The sequence below is a fragment of the Rhinolophus sinicus genome, chromosome 7 (genome assembly GCF_057876585.1).
Source record: "Rhinolophus sinicus isolate RSI-liver-muscle chromosome 7, RSI-T2T, whole genome shotgun sequence".
NCBI lineage: Eukaryota > Metazoa > Chordata > Mammalia > Chiroptera > Rhinolophidae > Rhinolophus > Rhinolophus sinicus.
The window spans coordinates 56,617,825-56,639,828 of record NC_142507.1 but is presented as its reverse complement, the minus strand read 5'-3'; the positions used below and the strand labels follow the sequence as shown (position 1 = coordinate 56,639,828).

Here is a 22,004-nt window from a genome sequence, read left to right as displayed (position 1 = left end):
CAACCAGGGACTTACCTGTTGTCATTAGACATTATCTGTTTTAGAATGGCATATACGGGAGTCACAGAGTGTGTACTCTTGTGTGTCTCACTTCTTTTACTTAGAATGCTTTTCACATTTAACCATGCAGTTTAGTGGTCATTAGTTTGTCACATTTTATTGCTGAGTAGAATTCCATTATGTGGCTATACCCCGATTTGTTTATCCAGTCACGTGTTGTGAATTATTATACGTGACATCTGTTCTTTACATGGACATAGGGTTTCAATTCGATAAATGGACTTGATGAATCATATAACTGTACGTTTAGCATTTTAAAGACATGCCAAACTGTTTTCCATACAGGCTGCACTATTTCATAATCCCATCAGCCATGGATGAGGTTTCTATTCGCTCCAGTACTCAGCAATTATTACGCTTTTTATCTTAGTTCTGTTACTGACTATGAAGTATTAGCTCCTTGGCTTTTCATTTCCATTTCCGTAGTGACTAATGAATGCTGAGCCTCTTTACATGGGTTTAATGGACAGTCAGTCCTATATATTCTTTTAAGTGAAGCATCTGGTAACATATTTTTATTGTGGTTTTTTTTTGTTTGTTTTTTTTTGTTTGTTTGTTTGTCTTACTACATAACTTATGAGTTATAAGGGAGACATTTTATACTTCTCACTGTACAGACCATCCTCGTTTCGTTACATTTATCTAAGTGTCTCATGTTTTTGTATCACCCAGAAAGCACAGCTCATGATGGAAGTAAGGTTCGGTGGATTAGGAAAAGGCCTGATCTGAAGCCCAGAATGATGGCTGCTTTTACTGTAACCAAAGCAACTGGAAAACCAGGGGCTCACAAGGCGGTGGATCAGCCCAGGAATGTTAACAGTGTAAGGGGAGGTATTTCCAAAATTACAATATTTCCAAAAGCCGCACATATGACTTGTGCCAAGTAAGGCCAAGTCCCAGACATGCTGACCTCTCAAAGTTGGGGCTCAGTGCTACTCCTGTGAACGCAGCACAGCAGCCGGAGGGAGGGGAGGGCAGCAGGAGGCTGTCTTAGGTCTGGGTCAGATTTTCCTTCCAGAAAAGCATCTTGGGTACCAGTGAGCCCAGAAGGGCTGGTGCTGAGTCTGCACATGTAGCGGCTGAATGAACTCAACCAAGATTTGGCACACATACAACCCAACGCCAAACACTGATGACCACAGACCAGCAGCAGGGTTGTGCCACATGGGTCTTGAGACCTTAGTCTCTGTGAATTAAATCCCATACTCAGGGAGAGAAGGACTAGAATCCAGGCCTTCTGAAAACCAGAATAGCCAGTAGTCTCATTGGAACTCGTGGGAACTCATATATGTTACATATGAGAGAGAACAAGCTCCTGGGTTGACCTGATTGTTTCCAACGAAAACATACTACTGGGGGTGGGGTGGGGGTGCCTGGTGGGGCCCAAAGTCCAACCCCTCCTCTGATCACCAGCCTGCTCTCTTGTCAGTCACAGGGGGAAAAAATATTTTATGTTACTTAGCCCAGAGTGGCTCCTTTTCTAATTGTCACTTCTTCATGTGAGACTGCAGCAGTTCTGAGAGCGGGAACTCCAGCATTAGGCCTCTGGAATAGGTGCCATTCATTGTTCTGATAATGACACTCAGAACTCACATGAGTGAACATATTAAAAATAATGGTAAAACTTTTTTAAATAAAGTTGTACTTGAGGCTTATTGCTATTAGACAAGACTAATATTTATACTCATATTTTCCCATCTATTGAGCAGATAGTGTACTGGATAGTGGAACTGGAATAGAAACATACTGAGAAAATTGTGTGCATGCATTGTTCTCTTTTCTTGACTGGTAATTTAAACTTTGAGTCTAGTCTTCTTCCTGGCATCACCTCAGAAAAACGTGGTCAGAGCGGGAAAAAATGCTTACAGACCCAGTTATACAGAAACTCTACAGCTAGGAGTATACTCTGAGGAACTGATATTAAATGTGTGGACAGTGTTAGAATATTCATTGCAGAGAAATAGTTGAAGTCAACCTAGATTTAACGGGAGGAAGTCTATAAAGACGATATATACGTGAGATGGCATATACGCAACCATTTATAATCATGTTTACACAGAATATGTACGCAGTGGGAAATAATCTTGATGTATGTGGAATTTCTTAAAAATGTAGTAATGGTCTTAGATAAATGTCAAGGAACACAACACCTACCAAGACTAAATCTCAAACAAATAGAAAATCTGAATAGACCTGTAACAAATAAGGAGATTGAATCCGTAATCAAAAATCAAATAGAGTAGTGCATACAGAAAGGGCTTTGGGAAATGGGGAGAGGTCTACAAACATAAGCTTTTATTGCAGAACACTTAGCAGAATTGTGTCTATAGGTTTACCCAAATTACTTAATATTTTAATGACTAAATAAGTCTTTTCAACATCTGATTGGTAGAAAAGGGAATGGTGAAGATGCTGAGGAGTCACCCTCCCAGTGTCACAGGGGCTCCTGTGCCGGTTCATGCTCTTCTAAGTTTGCGGCACTTCAGTGTGTGAGCAACTTGGGGACATAGGAATTTAATTTTTAAATGACCCAAATAGAACCTTCTCCATAGTAGACACAAAAACGGTCAACAGGCACTAAAATGTTAAAGATCATTAGCCATGATGGAAATACAAATTAAAACCACAATGTGAAACCCCTTCACATGAAACAGAATGGCTATAATTGAGAAAAATAAAACAAACGGCAGCAACAATGTGGAGAAATTAGAACCCTTAAATGTTCCTTCTGAACATGTAAAATGGTGGCCTGAGTGCACTATAGTTGGGAATTTCTAACCCATAAAAAAATTCCCATGTGGTACAACAAGTCCACTTCTAGAGGTAGACCCCCCAAAATTGAAAACAGATGTTCAAACAAACACTGATACATGAATCCACGGCAGCGCTGTTCACAACAGCAGAGGCCTAAACAATCCAATGTCCATCTTAATCAGCAGTGAAAACTAAGTAAATAATTGTGTACCTATACCAGGATTCTTTAGATTGATATAATTATGAACATATTAATAATTTCTAGAAACATGTATCCCCATAGCACACACAAAAATTTTAATATACCAGAAGACATATTTAGTAATACACCAATATATTTAGTTCCTCTACAATAAATACCAAAAAGTTGATAAATCTATTTTCAGTAATCAGTGTTTCATTATTTTATCCTATTTGGAAATAGTCCAGACGTTAAATGCATATCCATCATTAATTTAGATAGCAAAACTATTAAGTTTCAAATTACCAAATACACGTAGAAAACCTTTTCAATGCTTATGTACAATATAATTATCGCTAAAAACTTTACATAAATATCTTTTATTTTCATTGTATCTATCTCACATATTAGTTAAAAATTTGAGGTCAAAATAAATTATTACCGAAGCTATTTTCTTGACATTTTATAACACAGATAACAAACTTATTTTCAGAAACACAGTTAAAATAAATATTTTATGTTAATGACTTTCAAAGATATGACTATGTGATAAAACCAAACTAAAACCAGCTTTAATATCAAATATTTCACCACATCATCTGATCCTGAAAAGCATTCTTAATTTATATAAGCATTTAATTTGTTCAAACCAATCAAATATTACACTAGTAACACCATCCACAGATACAAAACATCTTACCACACACAAACTGGTTTCACACAGGGATCACAAATTAACAGAATTAGTAATAACTTTAGAGAATGCACAAGATGGTTTACCAAGAGAACAGATAGTAGTCACAAGAGCTCTGTAACACAATTTAAATGTAGAAGTTTTTCCCATTCCGGGATCCAACGTCTGTCCGTGGACAATGAGAAATAAATAGTGAGACACCAACCAGCCTCTTTACAGCTCAGGCCAGGAAGCCAGAGGCCCCTCCACAGAGAATACAGAGGAAGCAGCCCTCCCAGAGCCAAAGGGTCACCCCCAAAGACAGTCAGAGAAAGTACAGACCTTCGTCACCCAGGAGGTCAGGATGGAGGTGTGGACAGGATGTCTCCGGTCTCCCACAAAATGGGAGGCACCTCCAGCCCCAACCCACTAAATCGTGGTCCGCGGGAGGTGCTACTGGACCGGGATCTGTCCAGCACTAACGGGTAAGGAAGGCAGGGGGGACAGATGCCCCTTATGGGCAGAGGCCCCTCAGGACACACTCCCCTGGGAGCTGGCACAGCCAGGCAGAGGCGCACTGGGAACCCGAGCTTATCTCACTGGCCACCAGGTGCAATGGAATAAGTGCACCTGGCCGCTGGTGGGGACCGGAGAGGATTAGCTTCCTTGGTCACAAAGCCAAGGTCTCGGGACACAGAACGAGAAGGAAAGAAAAACCTCAAGCAGTTTTTGGACGGGTACCCACAGCAAAGTTTGTATCCGCAGACGCCGGTCTGGACAGAACCGCTTAACTCCCAGCCTGTGGGGCCGGCTCCAACAACAGGCTTACGGGAGCCTGTACCTGTGTTCTGTCCCCATGGTAGTTCCTTCTTAGGACAAACGACGTGCAAGACACAGACACAGGAAAAAACAAACATCTCTGGGAGGAAAGAATATAGAAAACTCTAGAGTCTCTAGGTGCAAGAAGTTAGCTGCACAAATATTTTTTTCTGCCGATCTAAATTCAGAAAAGAGACAAAAGCCTCGCACCCCCTTCTGACTTCTACCCAACCCCACAGACAGAGACCAGGAATTGTAATACATACGCACCTAGAATTCATATCACCATGGACTTTCCAAATACAGCGAGGAGAAATCAGATAAATATGACATTTAGACAAGGGTGGGAGTGGACTCTTAGATTTTAGATGTAAAAATGGGAGATTTACAGGTAACTCAGGAAAAGCTGAACACACGTGGCAGGTAAAGTTTCGTGAGGCTCCTGCATGGAGTCTTCCTGTCTACTGCTAAGGGGATTGTGCTCAGGGTTTTATTTGTGCTTCACAGACTTGAAGGAGGCAGGAAAAGGGGAGCCAGGCTGGATGAGGGAGGCTTGTATTGTTAAAAGTGCCCCTTTTGCAATTTCTTTTCCTTTACTCAGCTCTATGGTCTCAGGCAGTTGTGGGCTGTGTGTACATTTCTGATCTGCTCGGCAGAGGACCTGGGGGAGATGCTGAGACTCTAATTTGTATCAGACTGAAAAAGCCGCCTCAATTTTGGTCAAGTTCCTGATCAGTTATTACATTCCTTAAAACTTGTTCCAACATACCAATTCTCGTAATATTAGATCGAAATACAGTTTTTAAAAATTTGCACATCTCTTGATTTTCCCTTCTGCTTTTTTTAAACCTAATGTTGACATTAGCATTTTTAAGACCCAACAAGCTGAAGAACTAATTCAAAAGTTAAATCTCCTTGAATTCGTTTGTATTAAACATGTGGTCTTCCTCTAGGTTCCAATAAAACAGCTGTTTGCCATGAAAATTCTCCAACGCAGTTTCAAAATTTGAAGTTTTTCCAATTCAAAGCAACTGTGGTATGACCATTGATGATAGGATTTTAATAGCTCCTCAAACCAAAAAGCCCTTTTACTAGCTTAACCAAGGAAGCCAAAGGCTTTCTGTCCCTTGGTATTTTCTTTCTTTTTTTTTTTTTTATTAGAGTTTATAGGAGTGACAATTTTCAGTACAGTTACATAGGCTTCAGGTGTACAATTCTGTATTACATCATTTATAAATCACATTGTGTGTTCACCACCCAGAGTCAGTTCTCCTTCCATCACCATATATTTGATCCCCTTTACCCTCATCTACCAGCCCCCTCTCCCCTTGGTATTTTCTTTCGATTACAAACGGCACAAGACACAGACACAGAAAAAAATTACCACTTCTGAGAGGAAAGGATCAATAAAGAAAACCTGAGTCGCTACTCCCAAGAAGCCAGCTTCACAAACATTTTTTCTTGTCAATCTACATGTAGAAAAGAGAAAACGGACACACAGCACTTCTAAATTCTCCCCAACCCCACAGAAATAGACCAGGGGAAATGACAGGGTGAACAAAAACACCGCTTACCTCTGCCTGCAGATGAGATGTCCATGAGCTCCCAGCTGCAGAGGTTTCCAGGCGCTGTAATCCAGCCAGTAATTCTCCTCGCAGGCGCCCCAATACTGTGGGGCTTAAAACAAATTCTTTTGCTCTCATCTTGTGTGTTAGAGATGAGGTCCTTGTATCTATCACCACAGGAAGGCATTCCAGGACGTAGGAACAATGCATCGTGAGCAAAGGCAAGCAGGCCAAGGATTTAATAAAAGGAAGAAAATATATTCCCAATATGCAGGAGTGCACAAGACCACGAGGAGAGCGACTGCACCGGAACAAAGAAAAGTTAGGATTATATCTGAATGAGGGCGGGAAATATTCAAGGGTGGAGTCACAGGTGATCTATGGGCGTTTCTAGGGCGTTCCCAGGGCCTGTCTTGGTTGATGCCTCCTTCCCACCCGGAGGAGGGATTCCCTTATAGGAACTGTGAAAGAGGTGGAGAATCTTCCCGCCTGTAATGCTAATACTGTCATAGCCAATTACAATTAGCTGTAGCTGTAGCATTTCTTAGGAATTTTTCCCTGCCTGGAATTCTGATAGTGTTATAATCCATCACAATTAGCTGTAGCCGCACTTTCTCTTAAGAATGATTGCATTGCATTTCTGTTTTCTTTGTTTCCTCTCAAATCTTCCTTCCTTCCTCCCCCATCTCCCATGGCCCTGTGCTCTCTGCCTATGGTAATTTTTTCTAGCTGAGCTAATCATAAAATTAATAGAATCAGATTAACGAAAAATAGAATTTTAACATATGCGCATGGGGAATTCACATACGTCTAAAAATTCCAAAGGCAGCGAGCTCAGATTGGGTGCTTGGCAGGTAATTTAGGGAGAGCGGCACACTCTCAGGAGGTAACTTGTTGTTAGGCAACCCAGAAAATAATGGGAATGGGGGAAGGGTGGTCAGCAGGCTCCCTGGGCGTCTTCCCGCCTTATGCTAAGGAGTTTATGCCAAGGTTCCCTCCCTAAACCTGGTCTTTCCATCTGAATCTCTTAGACAGGAAGGGGGGAGGGTCAAAGGCTGTTTCAGAGTCTTTTGTTCCCTAACAAGGAGCTTAAAGTCAATGTGCACAAAGACAAAACTTTTCATCCTCTTCATTCCCACCTTTGTAACTTTAATACAAGTTTCACAGCCAGAAGTTAAATTGGTAGATTGTTCCGTATTTCATTGATCTAATCATTCAATCCGGAGAATAAGTTAGTTTAGTTAAATTGTTGGATCTTATTTCATGATGCAGTGATGTACATACAATACCAAATTTCACCTTTTAGTAACTACCCTGCTTAGGTGACTTGCTCAGGTGGAAGGAAGGAACAAACTGTCTTCTACCCTCAAGGTTTCTTCTGGCTGCTCTAATAATCAAACAGACATGAGACAGATTAGCCAAGAGAAAATAAGCCGCTTTAATTCATACACATGGGAACCCCGCACACAGGAGAGAGTCAGAGACAACACATACAGGATTGGTAGGGAATTAGAAAGGGAACCTATGTAGCTAAGACATGCCAAGCTAGGAATGAAGTAAGGTCCCTTGGGGGCTTGAAAGTGTAACTGCAGAGGGGTGACAAGAGGAAATGTTTCATAAATATCTTGAACCTAGTCAGACAGACAGATGTTGACAGACACTAAAGGAGGTCCGACAGGGGCAGAAATAGACAAAAAATGTTGGGTGTGGGGTGCTGAGCTGCTACCAGCCCAAGGTCGCTTGTGTGTGTGTGACCTGTGGGTTTGGGATCTCTCGGGGTGTCCTTGGCTGCCTCTGCACTGTTTTCCCAGGTCTTCCATATATGCCTTTAGGCCCCCACAAGACTGAAGTTCCCACACCAGGCCAGCACTCTGGACCTGAGAGTGGCCACAGCCTTGGATGAGACCCCTTATGCCAGGGAAAAGCTGAGGGACTGTGCCCCAACCCACCGGACAGGTCCAGCTACCACGGCTGTGCAGGGGGGAGTCTGTTCCAGCAAACCTGCCCCAGGAGCCTGGTGTTCGGCTCCCCCTGCAGATGCTGCACCTGGAGTGGAGTCCCCAAGGCCCCTTCAGCCCCAGTGCACAGGCCAAACCCTGGGATCCCACCACAGCCTGCCTCCCCTGCCAGGAATGCTAATAGTGTTTTAACCCACTCCAATTAGCTGTAGCTGCACCATTTCTTAGGAATAATCTCATCTCCTCTTTTTTCCTTGTTTTGCCTCACATCTTCATTCCTTTCCTCCCCTCTCTCCCTGAGGCACTGTTCTCTCTGCCTATGGTAACTTCTTCTAGCTGAGCTAATCATCAAATGAACAAAATGAGATTGATGACATACATCAAATTTTAATATATGTGCATGAGGAATTCACATACTCGTCAAGATTGGGTGCTTTGCAGGTAATTTAGGAAGAGCGGCACACTCATGGAAGGTAAATTGTTGCAACTCAGAAAATAATGGGATACGGGGGAAGGGTGGTCAGCAGTATCCACTGGGTGTCTTCCCGCCTTATGCTAAGGAGTTTACGCCAAGTTTCCCTTCCTAAACCAGGTCTTTCCATCTGAATCTCTTAGGCAAGAAATGGGGGTGGGGTGGGTCAAAGGTTCTTTCTGAGTCTTGTTTCTTAACAACCAGCTTTAAATCAATAGTCCCAAAGGCAAGTTTTAGTCCTCTTCTTTCCCACCTTTGAAACTTTATGAAAGTTTCACATCCAGAAGTTCAATTGGTAAATTGTTCTGTATTTCATTGATCTAATCACTCAGTCCTAACGATGGAGGAATATTTTCCTGTGATTCCCCAATTAATGTAGATGATGTTGGATCTGCCGGCAGTTGCTGGGTATAGGCCGGGATCGTGTCTCGTGAGACCCAAGAACGGAAACACGGACCCAGGGGAGGTAAAGAGTTTTAAAAAGAGGATAGTTTATTAAAAGCAAAGAGACAGAGCTCCCAAGCAGGAGGCGGTCCCAAATGGGGGTGGCCCCGTGAAGGAGGCAAAAGCCCTTACTTTTATATCTTCCCTTGCCTGTTTGGGGAAGGGGAGCTGTTTGAAGAAGGGAACTGTTTGAAGAAGGGAACTGGCGCCTTCTAATGCCTTCTAATGGAATTTGTCTACCAGGTTTGTTCTGCTTGCCCATCCTAAAGGAATTAGGAAAGTAATCCACTCTTATGTATCAGATCTGTTCTGTTTGTCAGGCCAAAAGGAATTTTATGATTAATCTCAAGGCCTTGTTATATTATGTCCTGGAGCGAAGGAGTGATTTCAAAACCTGGAGTTTTAGGATATGGCTGTCTTTTGTTTATTCCACCAGGGACCTCCCTGTCTACCTAGGGATGCTAGCTAACCTGTACCACTAATAATAAGTTAGTTTATAAACTAATTGTTGAATCATATTTTATGATGCAGTGATGTAGATATACTCCCAAATCTCACCTTTTGTTAACTATCTGATTACTTGCTTATGTGAAGGAGGAAGAAACTTTCCTCTACCATCAAGTTCCTTTTGGCTGCTCTGATAATCAAATAGACATGAGACAGATTAGCAAGAGAAAATAAGCAGATTTAATACATACATAGGGGAACCACACACACAGGAGAGAATCAGAGACCCCAGGTACAGGAAAGGTAGACAGATAGAAATGGTGAATAAGGCATCCCGAGCTAGGGATGAGATAAGGTCCCTTAGGGGCTTCAAAGTGTCACTGCAGGGGGGTGTGACAGAGCAGATGTTTCATGAATATCTTTAACCTAGTCAAAGACAGATGCTGACAGAGACCGAAGTAGAAGGTCAGACAGGGACAGAAATAGAAGCACAGCATGGGGTGTGGGGTGCTGAGCTGCTGCCAGCCCACAGTTGCCGACTGAGTGTGTGGCCTATGTATTTGGGATCTCTTGGGGTGTCCTTGGCTGACTCTGCACTGTTTTCCCAGGTCTTTCATATATGCCTTTAGGCCCCCTGCTTCCCCAGCTCTCCCAGGGGACTGCAGTCTGGACCCTGCAGGCCTCTCTGTGGTCTCTCTGAAACAGGGCCCGGTTGGGACCCCCACAAAAGAGGCCTCACCTCTTCCCGTCCTAGAGCTTAACAGATGGCCAACCCACTCCCGGAGGTTTGGGCTTGGAATGTCCCGTTCCTGAGCTTTGGAGATCCCTCTGTCCCAGTTACATGCTTTAATTACCCTGAAACTTACGCTTGCTTACTAGTCACAGTGCCCTGTGCCTGCCAATTACAATCTTTAAGGCCCAGCATTCTTTCCAGTCACTGCTCCTGGGTTGGTGAACCCGTTGGAAAGCCACATCGCCAAAGGGAAGCCTCCATGCAGACCCCCGGAACCATCACAGCTTCTGGAGGAACGCCCAGATTTCCCCATAAATATCCCAGGCTGGTCTGAGAATGTTATGGCAATTTTTGGAGGTGTTAACCCGCTGCCTTCTCAGGCCACCGGTGCTCTGATAATAAATGCTTATTCTTTGACCCAACTCCTGTGTCGGTCTATTGGCTGAGTGATGCAGGCAGCATGAGCCCCGAACTCGTTTGCCTCCGGTTTCAGTTTCTGGTGACCCAGATGGGACAGCCTCGGGGCTCCTCCGGTAAGTCTCGGCTTGCAGAGGGTCTCGAGGGCTGCCTGGGACTGGGCAGATTCCTTGGTGCAGGACCGACCTCTGCCAAGATATTTTGCAGGAGGTGGGGTTTGTGCCAGAGCCTGCCCATCATGAATGCCATTTGTGCACAGTAGGGATAGAATAAGCGTTGGCTCTGTTTCCTGCCTCTAATTTCTGGTTTGGAAATTAGAGTGGATCTGGTATGCACAGCAAGAGGACTTTGCACTCAACATCTGCGGCTCCTCTTTGAGGGCCATCTGGGGGTCATACTCACCCATTGGTGTCAATAGGTGAGGTTGCAACATCCAGCAAGGCATAATACCCCACCATTAAGGGGCTCTGGTTGCAGGCTTCCTCTGGTCTTGGAAGCACGCATGTTGTCTGCACTGTGAAAGCCACCACGCTTGGTTTCAGTCTTTGGGCATTGGGTGGCCTTAGGGCCACACTTGGTTTTTGGTATTCGCTCACTGGCCGATTGTCTGATGGACAACGGACCATGTATATGGATTAAGACAATGTCACATCCCAATTTGGTGCCTGGCCAGGTTTTGGTTTCCGTATTCGGATCCAAAGTTAGTTTTTCTGGTTTTTGTCTGTCTGATTCAGGAAATACTTGGGGGTGTGTGTGTGTGTGTGTGTGTGTGTGTGTGTGTGTGTGTGTGAGTGTGTGTGTATGAGTGTATATCAAGTGTAGCTGTATTTGTTCAAGCTCAAACATGGGATCTAAGGTTTCAATCCCAGATGGGAGCCCACTGGGTAAAATATTAGGACATTGGCAAAAGTACAGCTATAAGCCGTTGACCAAACAGACATTAATGTTCTATTACAGTGCTGTTTGGCCAATGTATACATTAGATTCTGGAGAGTGATGGTTGCTCAATAGTTCATTAAATTACTATACAAAATTGCAACTGGAATTGTTCTGTTAGAGGTCTCAGAAATATGGTGAAATTTCTTATGTATGCCTTTATGATAGACTCTGAAAAAAATTAAACTAAACTGATAGTTAAGAAAAAAGGGGACTCCACCCATCTCCTAATCCACTAATAAACATGAATGCTGAGGCTGAGGTAACTGAAGGGAAAAAAAGACACTTTTAAAACCAAGCGGCTAATTCTCAAGCCAGACCTCCCACTCCTTGTTCCAGCCAATTTGAAATTTTGGGGGTAACTGTGAGATCTTAGGACCCTGTTTACGTGTATAAGGTCTGCAATACGTGTGTTTGTATATTTCATATATAATGTTATTGCCTCCGGATGTATTGCCAATTTATAATTGATTTGCTTAAAAAAAGGATTAAGCACTTATAAATTTAAATAATAAAAACTAACAAGTACTGTTCATGATCAGGTGATTTAAGAAAATATTTGATACTAAGGCTAGTTTAACTTTTAGTTAAATATGTTTTTTTTAATGTTATTAACATTAAATGTGGTATCTTCTGCCTAGGTTTACAAAAACAAATTCATGTTATCTCAGTCACAAAATTTGTCAAAAAATAGCTTGGTTAATACTTACCTTTGAAAACTTCTGGAGTTAAGAACTAATAATATGTTAACAGATAAAACTTTTCAGTAATGATATAGTGTGGATGCTTGGAGGAGGTTTCTCAGCATCTGTTGGTAACTTAACATTTCAGTTCTGGGCGACCAGCTGGCTCAGTGGTTGGAGCGCGGTGCTCATAGCAACAAGGTCGCTGGTTTGATTCCCCCGTGGGCCAGTGAGCTGCGTCCTCCACAACTGGATTGACAATTACTTGACTTGTAGCTGGTGGGTCCAGGAAAAAAACACTGTTCCCCAATATTCCCAAATAAAAAACAAAAAAAACACCTGAAAAAAAAATATGAATTTTACTAAGTTGTGTTAAATGATAAAAACTATTGAATATCTAGGTATTTCTAAATAACAAAATGCTGCAATATTAATTATTGGATGAATCTGAGTTCACCTACTTTTTGGTTTCTTGTCACAGGGAATCTGAAAACTAACGATGTCAGTAAATGTGGTTTTTAATTTTCTTTAAAATATAATTTTTAAAAATTGGTAGATATATTGCTAACAAAAACCTGTAGTTCTAAAGGTTGCAAGATGTGTTTATGCACTTGCTGATGGAAATATTGGATACTTGCTTTTAGTTGTCAGTAAAAATTAAGGCTCTGAAGGTTATAGATTTTCATTACTATATAAGGAAATGATGTATGTTTTCAAGAAACGCATAGGATATAAAAATACATTTTTGAAAGAAAAGAAAGGAGTTTGTTCTAAGCGTGATTATTTCTGAATGAGTGAGAGGAGACAAACCAAGAGGGACTGGGAAACTCATAGAAGGTTTGTGAAGAAAAATCTTGAAGAAATTTTATATATGGTTAAATTAAATGTGACTTAAATAAATTTAAGTATCAAAAGTAAGCTGGCACAAAATTAGGTAAATTTTCTCTCTCTGATAAATAGAACAAAGTTTGTTAGACTACTGGTCTGCTAATGATATTCAAGTTTTTTGTCTGAAAAGCAAAAATTATATGTGTCATGAAAATAATTTTCTTTGTATTACTGTCTTAATTAGATCTTAACTTACTCAGGAAAAATAAATCTAAGAACCGAGTTTTTCTAATAGTTATGCAAACTTCTGTATTTCAGGACTGCTGCAGTTCATGTGTTCTCTTCGGTGTCAGATATAGACCAATATAAGGAAGCTTGTTTTCCTAACCTGGCAAGGTAATACAATGGTTCTGGTCCACTGTTACATTCCTGATAGAGGCTCAGATACTAAAAGAAGGACAGGGGGGTTGTTTAAATGTCTTTAACAACTGCGACAGGGAAAAGGAGGAGAGAAAGGAATAGTGAGACTGTAGATGAGGCCAGAGGCAGGCCAGATTTTTGGCTGCGGTTAATAGACAGGCCAAGGCCAGGGCGACCTCAGGGCCACCCCGGCAGCCCCAGAAAGGAAAAAGAGCCTGCTTTGGACGTGGAAGCCCAGGCCACTGGCGTAAGGCGTGCTAGAATCATGCAAAGCAGCCATGCCCACTGTGCAAACTGAAGGGCACTGGAGGAGGGATCGTCCCCTGTTCTGAAGGGAGCAGGGACCAACTCCTTCCCTGCAAATGGCTGTAATTGACTGAGGGGCCTAAAGTGCCCAGTGGCTCCTCAGAAGAAAGAGCTCATGCTCATCACAGAGGAGGACCTGCAGGTGACCCTTGCCGTGTCAGGTAAGCCTGTTAATTCCCCAATTGATATGGGAGCCATTTATTCTGTCTTGACTGCTCACTCTAGACCTATTTCTTCCTCTAAAATCTGCTTGGTTATAAAGATAAAAACAGCCCCTAAACTTGGGCTTGTTTTACTCAGCCTGTTCCTTACCAATGGTCTATAGCTGAGAGAAAATATAAAATCAACAAATCAGATTTAAAAAGGGCTCTGGAAAAGTTTTGTGAGGAGACCGCTAGGCGCTGGCTGTAATTGCTGCCCATTGCTTTAGATTGTGACCGCAATTCTGTTATGTCCTGTGTTGTTAACTTGGGAGAGGTTCAGCAGGCACTTAGGAAGTATGAGGACCAGTACCTCCCCCAGGCCAACCCCTCTATGTATTGTAGCCCCAGAAAGCCAGGAGGACAAATACTACTGAAAGCCTAGAAGGGGAGGAGTCTCTAACAGATCAGTTAGCTCAGAAATGAAAGGGACCCTTTGCAGTTTTCCCAAGCCCCACAACTGTTGTTGAGCTTCAGGGAGTCAGTGGCTGGGTCCACTTCCCTTGAATCAAACCTGTTTCATTTAAGTCTCCACAGGACGCCCCCAGAAGGAAGACTGTCACTCCTGTCCTGTGAGCCGGCTGAAGACCTTAAGCTCCTCTTCAAACAGACAAGTTTGTGTCGTCTGAAACACAGCAGTTTTCATCTCCAGGTGGCCATCTGCCAGGGTTCCAACTCGTCCCCAACTTGTCACTCCCGAGGATGGCAAACCAGTCCAGTAGCCGCTTAACCAGAGGACAGTTCCTCTGTAATACCCTCCCTGCTGTAACTGAATAGCAAAGAACTCTGTTAGCCAGAGGCAGGGACTACGCCCTCTCAGCAGGAAGTAGCAAGAGCCCTTGTCACCCGTATCCCTGGATTTAAAAACTGTCTTAATAATATAGTTATTTGTTTCCTCTCTAATCTAACGTTACTGATTTTATAGAAATAAAATGAAGATAAGACGGGGGAATTTAAACAGGGCCCGGTTGGGACCCCCACTAAAGGGGCCTCGCCTCTCCCTGCCCTAGAGCTTAACAATTGATCAACCTCCTCCCCCCCCCCCCCCCCCGCGGTTTGGGCTTGGAATGTCCTGTCCCAGTTCCTGAGCTTAGGATGTCCCCTGTCCCTGTTCCCTGTTTTAGATAATTACCCCAAAACTTGTGTCCCTGAACTTACTGATCACAATCTTTATGGCCCAGCATTCCTTCCAGGTTCCTGTCATCACTGCTCATGATTGGTGACCACATAGGAGAACAACATCGCCAGGAGGAAGGCTCCATGCAGACCCTTGGAACCATCACGTGACCTCTGGAGGAACACAGAGATTTCCCCTTAAATATGCCAGGCTGGTCTGAGAATGTTACGGTAGTTTTTGGAGGTGTTAACCGGCTGCCTTCTCAGACCACCGGAACTCTGATCATAAACGCTTATTCTATGACCCAGCTCCTGTGTAGGTCTACTGGCTGAGCAGCGCGGGCAGCACGAGCCAGGAACTCGTTTGGCCTCCCTGTGGTCTTTCCATACCCAACCTTTCAGCTCTCAGACCTGGGTTCCTTTTGGTCTGGTCCTCCTGGGCTGCCTCTTTTACAAGCAAAATAAATCTTTGGTTTGCACCCCACTGCTCCCAGATGTGGTGACTTACAGAGGCTGCCTAGGCGCACTGTTAATTCAAAAGCGGCCCTGGGGATGCTCGGGAGCCAAGAGGGGAGGGTGGCCTAAGGCAGCATAGGTAAGAGACAGGTAGGAAGGCAGTTAATTCTCGTGTGCCAAGCCCTGTGCTTGGTTTCACCTCCAGGACTCCACATTCCAGCGGGCAGCTCCCAGGGCACAGATGACTGCACCTGGGGCACAGCCCTGGGTCTGACACCTTGGCTCAGAAGCCTTTGGAAAGAAGAGCTTATCCTGACCTCCACTCAGTTGTTATTCCCAAGATGCACACAAGATGGCAGCAGAGAACTTTTCCCGGTGACCTGCACAGGGTGTTAATTCCAAAATGCACACCAGATGGCAGCAGAGAGCATTTCCCTGCCCACTAGCCTTAAAATGAGAATCCAGGCCCCTGGGACTACATTCTCTTTGAGATAAATCTGTTTTAGGCCCTCACAGGTCCCATCTCACCTACTACTCCTATTTTCCAATTGAGGCAGAAACAATGATTATCTCCCTTTCACAGGTATTTAAAATTAACACTGATTCTAACGCAGTTCTGAGTCCGAACCGAGGCTGAAATTACCAACGTGGGCAAGAATAGCTTGCACACACAGGGTCCTGGACAGAGTGATCCAAACAGTCCTTATAGCATTGGGTGCAATCTTGGTTATTCTATTCAGGAAAATCTGCAAATAACCTTAATAACCTAATCTAGTGAGCTGAGCTAACCAGCCACCCCTAGAAAGATATTTTTAAGAGTGCTCTATTACCAGAATTTAAGCAGTACAAATATTAGTTTTGTAAGTGTAACTGATATTAATTACAACCCAATTGGAGATTTTTTCAGTATGGTTACTATACAAATGAAATAAATGGCAAAAGGACATGATAGCAATATTTTGTTATTTATGTATTACCAGATATTTTAGGACATGAACAAAGATTCTGAGTGTTCAGACTTCTTTTGTTGTGTTTCATATTTAAATAACTCCCTACCTGTATTCCGAGTCAAGCTACTTGACAAACAGGTATGATTTGAGAAGGCATTTAGCTTTATGCCAAAAGTTTTTCTATCTACAGTTACCACCTTCAAGGAATTGACATTACAAGACAAATAATATGCTGGGTCCCTTTTTTGAACACTGCGAAAAATTGTGTCAACAGCACTGGAAGTCAAACTGATACCCCCCAAAAATGGAAAAATCATTCATGGTCCAGTCAAGTATGTTACGTTCTCCCCCGCATAACAGTTAAGCAATAAAATATGTAAACTACAGTTGACTTGGTTTCAGGAGTAGCACATTTGAGGATTACGTTATTGTTCTCTTCTCATCTACAGTCATTAGCAGGGATTCTGTGAGCCACCATGCTATTTACTCTGTGGATTGTGGTAGTGAGGCAGGAAGACAGACTTGCTCACAATTGATGATCAACTGTGGTCCTGTCTCTTCCCATTTTTCAGGCACAACCTAATATTTGTATAAATCAGGAGGTCAAAGGAACAAGAAACTTCCGACAATGACAGGAATATCACTGTAGCTGTGATCTGTCTGATCACAGAAAGGATTTCATCTTGGAGAGCTTTCTGAGCTTTTTCTCTGAATGTACTGTCATCTCTGGCAGTCTTGTCACAATATCAAATTATCGTCTTTCAAGGACCCTTTCAATATGTGAGAGGATTGCCACTACTTTCTTAACTGAACTCTTGTATAATCCAACTTTTAGTTGTCCCACGTTATTTCGGTATTTCATGACCTCTGAATGTTAGAGTACAGGTGAGCCTACATTTCTGCACTAGAGTCAAGTTTTCAAGTGGATACAGGCCACACTGATATAACATGTTGTTGATGTCAAATAAGAACTCAGCCACGGTTTCAGTGCTCGGGCAGGGTGGTGCCTCACTCCCGGGAGACCTGCAGGACCATTGCCAGGTCCACAGACAGGCGAGCCCACTCACAGGGTGATGGCAGGGCTTACGGCAGCTCCCTGTCATCTAAGTCCAGTGATCTTTTTTCCAAACATAAACTATTTTAATTGTATATCTCTTACATGCAGTACAATGTACAGATTTAAAATCCATTGGTTTTTTTGTTGTTGCTCAAGGGTCAAAATAAATTGATTTTTGATAAAGGGCAGATAACATTAAATTGTGTACAGAAGGGTATTTCCAACAAATGTGCTACACAGCTGGCCATACACATGAAGAGAAATGAAACTGGACTCTAACCTCACACCACATACAAAAATTAACTGGAAATAGATGAAGGGCTTAAATATAGGAGGTAAAAGTATAAATTCTCGAAAAAAACATGGAGATACATTTCTGTGACCTTCGATTAGCAATGTTTTTTTAGACTTGATAACACATACAAGCAGCAGCAACAAATAGGTAAATTGGACATCCTCCAAATTAAAAACGTGTGTATCAAAAGGAGCTATCCAGAAAGTGGAGGCAGCCCATCAAATGGAAAAATATTATATACCTGACAAGAGTCTTTTATCCAGAGTAAAGAATTTTTAAAACTCATGAACAAAAAGACAACTAAAATTTGTAAATGACCTGAATAGAACCTTCTCCACATTAGACACACGCATGGTCAACAGGCACAGGAAGATGTCCCACATCCTCGGTCCTGATGCAAATGCAAATTACAGCCACAGTGTGATCCCCCTTCACATGTACCAGAATGGCCATAATGGAGAAAAGTAATACAAATGGCAGCAACAATGTCGAGAAATTAGAACCCTTAAACATTCCTTCTGAAAATGTAAAATGGTGTGGCCTCGGTGTACTACAGTTTGGCATGTCCACCCCATAAAGGATTCCCACGTGTTTCAACAAATCCACTTACAGAAATAGACCCCCCCAAAAAAATTTAAGAGCTGTTCAAACAAAAACTGATAGACTGATACATAAATCCACAGCTGCACTGTTCACAGTAGCAGAGGCCTAAACAATCCAAATGACCATCTTAATCAGCAGTGAAAAGTAAGCAATTGTGCAGCAATACCAGGATTCTTGAGATTGATGCGATTATGAACATATTTAATAATTTCTAGAAATAATATTCCCCATAGCACAAACAAAAATTTTAATGTGGCAGAAGACGTCTTTACTAATACACCAATATATTTAGTTCATCTACAATAAATAGCAAAAATTGATAAGTCTATCTTCAGTACTGTTTCATTATTTTCTATTTGGAAATAGTCTAGACATTCAATACATATCCATCATTAATTTAGATAAAACTTCAAAGATTCAACTTACCAAACACTGGTAAAAACCTTTTCTATGTATATATACAATATAATTATTGCTTAAAAGTTTACCTAAATATCTTTTATTGTCATTGTATCTATTTTATATATTAGTTAAAAATTTGAGATTTCAAAATCACTTATTACCGAAGCTGTTTTCTTGACACATTTTGTAACACAGATGACAAACTTATTTTTATAAACCCACTTAAATATATATATATTTTACGTTAATAACTTTCAAAGACATGACTATGTGATAAAACCAAACTAAAACCAGTTTTAATATCAAATATTTCACCAGATCATTTGATCCAGAAAAGCCTATGGATTACTTTGTATTCTGTTTAATTTATATAAGCATTTAATTTATTCTACCCGGTAAGATACTACAAACTAGTAACACCATCCAGAGCTACAAAACATCTTACCACAAACACAAACTGGTTTCACACTGACATTACAAATTAACAGAATTAGTAATAACTGTAGAGAACGCACGAGATGGTTTACCAAGAAAACAACTAGTTGTCACAAGAGCTCTATAACACAATTAAATGTACAAGTTTTTCCCATTCCGGGATACATCGTCTGTACAAGGACAGTGAGGTCTAAATAGTGAGACACACCAACCAGCCTCCTTACAGCTCAGGCCAGGAAACCAGAGGCCCCTCCACACAGAGTGCAGAGGATGCAGCCCTCCCAGAGCCAAAGGGTCACCCCCAAAGACAGAGACAGCACAGACCTTTGTCACCCAAGCGGTCGGGATGGTGGGGTGGACAGGGTGTCTCAAGTATCCCACAAAATGTGAGGCACCTCCAGCCTCAAACCCACTAATTTGTGGACCGGCATCTAGACAGCTGGGGGGACAGATGCCCCTTATGGGCAGAGGCCCCTCTGGACACACTCCCCTGGGAGCTGGCACAGCCAGGCAGAGGTGCACTGGGAACCCGATCTTACCCCACTGGGCACCAGGTGGAATGGAGTAAGTGCACATGGCGGATGGTGGGAACCAGAGAGGATTACCTTCCTCGGTCACAAACCCAAGCTCCCGGGACACAGCAGAAGGAAAGAAAAACCTCATGCGGTTTCTAGACAGGGACCCACACAGCAAAGTTTGTTTCCGCAGACGCCGGTCTAGAGAGAACCGCTTAACTTCACAGCCTGTGGGGCCGGCTCCGACAGGCTTACGGGAGCCTGTGCCCGTGTTCTGTCCCTATGGTAGTTCCTTCTTAGGACAAAGGACACGCAAGACACAGACACATGAAGAAACAAACATCTCTGGGAGAAAAGAATTAAGAAAACTCTGGAGTCTCTAGGTACAAGAAGTTGCTTCAAAAATATTTTCCTGCAAATCTTATTCAGAAAAGAAAGGACTCGCACCCCTTCTAACTTCTACCCAACGGCAGACAGAGGCCAGGAATGTAATACATGCACACCTGGAATTCACACAAGCATGAAATTTCCAGACGGGAGAAATCAGGTAAATATGACATTTTAGAGAAGGGTGGGAATGGGCTCTTAGATTTTAGATATAAAAATGGGAGATTCACAGGTAATTCAGGAAAAGATGAACACACGTGGCCCGTCAAGTTTTGTGAGGCTCCTGCATGGAGTCTTCCTGTCTGCTGCTAAGGGTACTGGGCTCAGGTTTTCATTTGTGCTTCACAGTCTTTCACGAGGCAGGAAAAGGGGAGCCAGGCTGTACAGGAAGGCTTGTATTGTTAAAACCGCCCCTTTTGCAATTTCTTTTCCTTTGTTTAGCTATGTGGCCTCTGGCAATTGTGGGCTGCGTTTACATTTCTGATCTGCTTGGGAGAGGACCTGGGGGAGATGCTGAGACCCTACTTTCTATCAGACTGAAAAATACAGCTTCCATTTTTGTCAAGTTTCTGATCAGGTATTAGAATCTTTAAAACCTGTTCCAACATACCAATTCTCATACTCTTAGATCGCCATACAGTTTTTAAAAATTTGCACATCTCTTAATTTTCCCTTCTGCCTTTTTTAAACCTAATGTTGATATTAGCATTTTTAAGACCCAACAAGCTGAAGAACTAATTCAAAAGTTAAATTTCCTTGAATTCGTTTGTATTAAACGTGTGGTCTTTCTCTAGGTTCCAATAAAACAGCTGTTTGTCATGAGAGTTTTCTTAACACATTTTCAAAATTAGCAGTTTTTTCAATTCAAAGTAGCCACAGTCTGGCCACTGATTATAGGATTTTAATAGATACTCAAACCCATAAGCCTTTTTACATCTTAACCGAGGAAGCCAAAGGCTTTCTGTCCCTGTGGTATTTTCTTTTTATGACAAACGGCATAAGAGACATAGACACAGAAAAAAATGATCACTTCTAAAAGGAAAGAATCAATAAAGAAAAGCTGTGAGTCGCTACTCCCGAGAAGCTAGCTTCACAAACATTTTTCCCTGCCAATCTACTTGTAGAAGAGAGGAAAAGGACATGAGGCACTTCTACATTCTCCCAAACCCCATAAATACACCGGGAAGACTGACATGGTGAACAAAAACACTGCTTACCTCTGCGGGCAGACATCCTTGTGCTCTCAGGGGCAGCGGTTTCCAGGAGCTAGCAGTGCCCCAATAATTCTGGCAGGCTCCCAAAAACTGTGAGGGCTTAAAAAAAATTCGTTTGCTCTCATCTTATGTCTTAGCTGAGATCAGCCCCTTGTATCATCGCAGAAAGGCATTCCAGGATGTAGGAACAATACCTCATGAAAAAAAGGCAAGCAGGCCAAGGATTTACTAAACGAGAGAAAATATATTCCCAAAATTCAGGAGTGCACTAGACCAGAAGGAGAGGGACTGCACCGAACAAAGAAAATTTAGGATTATGTTTGAACGGGGGCGCGAAATATTCCAGGGAGGTGATCTCTGAGCGTTTCCAGGGCGTTCCCAGGGCGTGTCTTTCTGGATGCCTCCTTCCCACAGGGAGGAGGGATTCCTTGTAGGAACTGTCACGGGGACACAAGAGGTAGAGATTTTTCCTGCTTGCAATGCTAATACTATTGTAATCCATCACAATTACCTGTAGCTGCACCTTGTCTTAGGAATTTTCCCTGCCTGGAATTCTGACAGGTTATAATCCCTCACAATTAGCTGCAGCTGAACCTTTTCTTCGGAATGATTGCATTTCTGTTTTCTTTGTTTCCCCTCACATCTTCCTTTCTTCCCCCTTTCTCCTTGTGACCTTGT

General features: G+C 42.5%; 2 long non-coding RNA genes across 2 annotated transcripts in view; one reads left to right on the top strand and one right to left on the bottom strand.

Annotated features, from left to right (window-relative positions):
* LOC148757817 (uncharacterized) overlaps positions 1 to 14,608 on the top strand; it is a 25,508-nt gene extending 10,900 nt beyond the window's left edge. Inside the window, exons 3-4 of the long non-coding RNA XR_016021815.1 lie at positions 13,289 to 13,366; positions 14,425 to 14,608. This is a non-coding gene — a long non-coding RNA (uncharacterized LOC148757817). The remainder of the gene's footprint in view (positions 1 to 13,288; positions 13,367 to 14,424) is intronic.
* Positions 14,531 to 22,004, bottom strand: LOC148757816 (uncharacterized). Its single transcript, XR_016021816.1, has 3 exons — positions 21,330 to 22,004; positions 15,055 to 15,186; positions 14,531 to 14,665 (listed from the first exon to the last, which is right to left on the bottom strand). It is a non-coding gene; the product is annotated as an uncharacterized LOC148757816 (long non-coding RNA).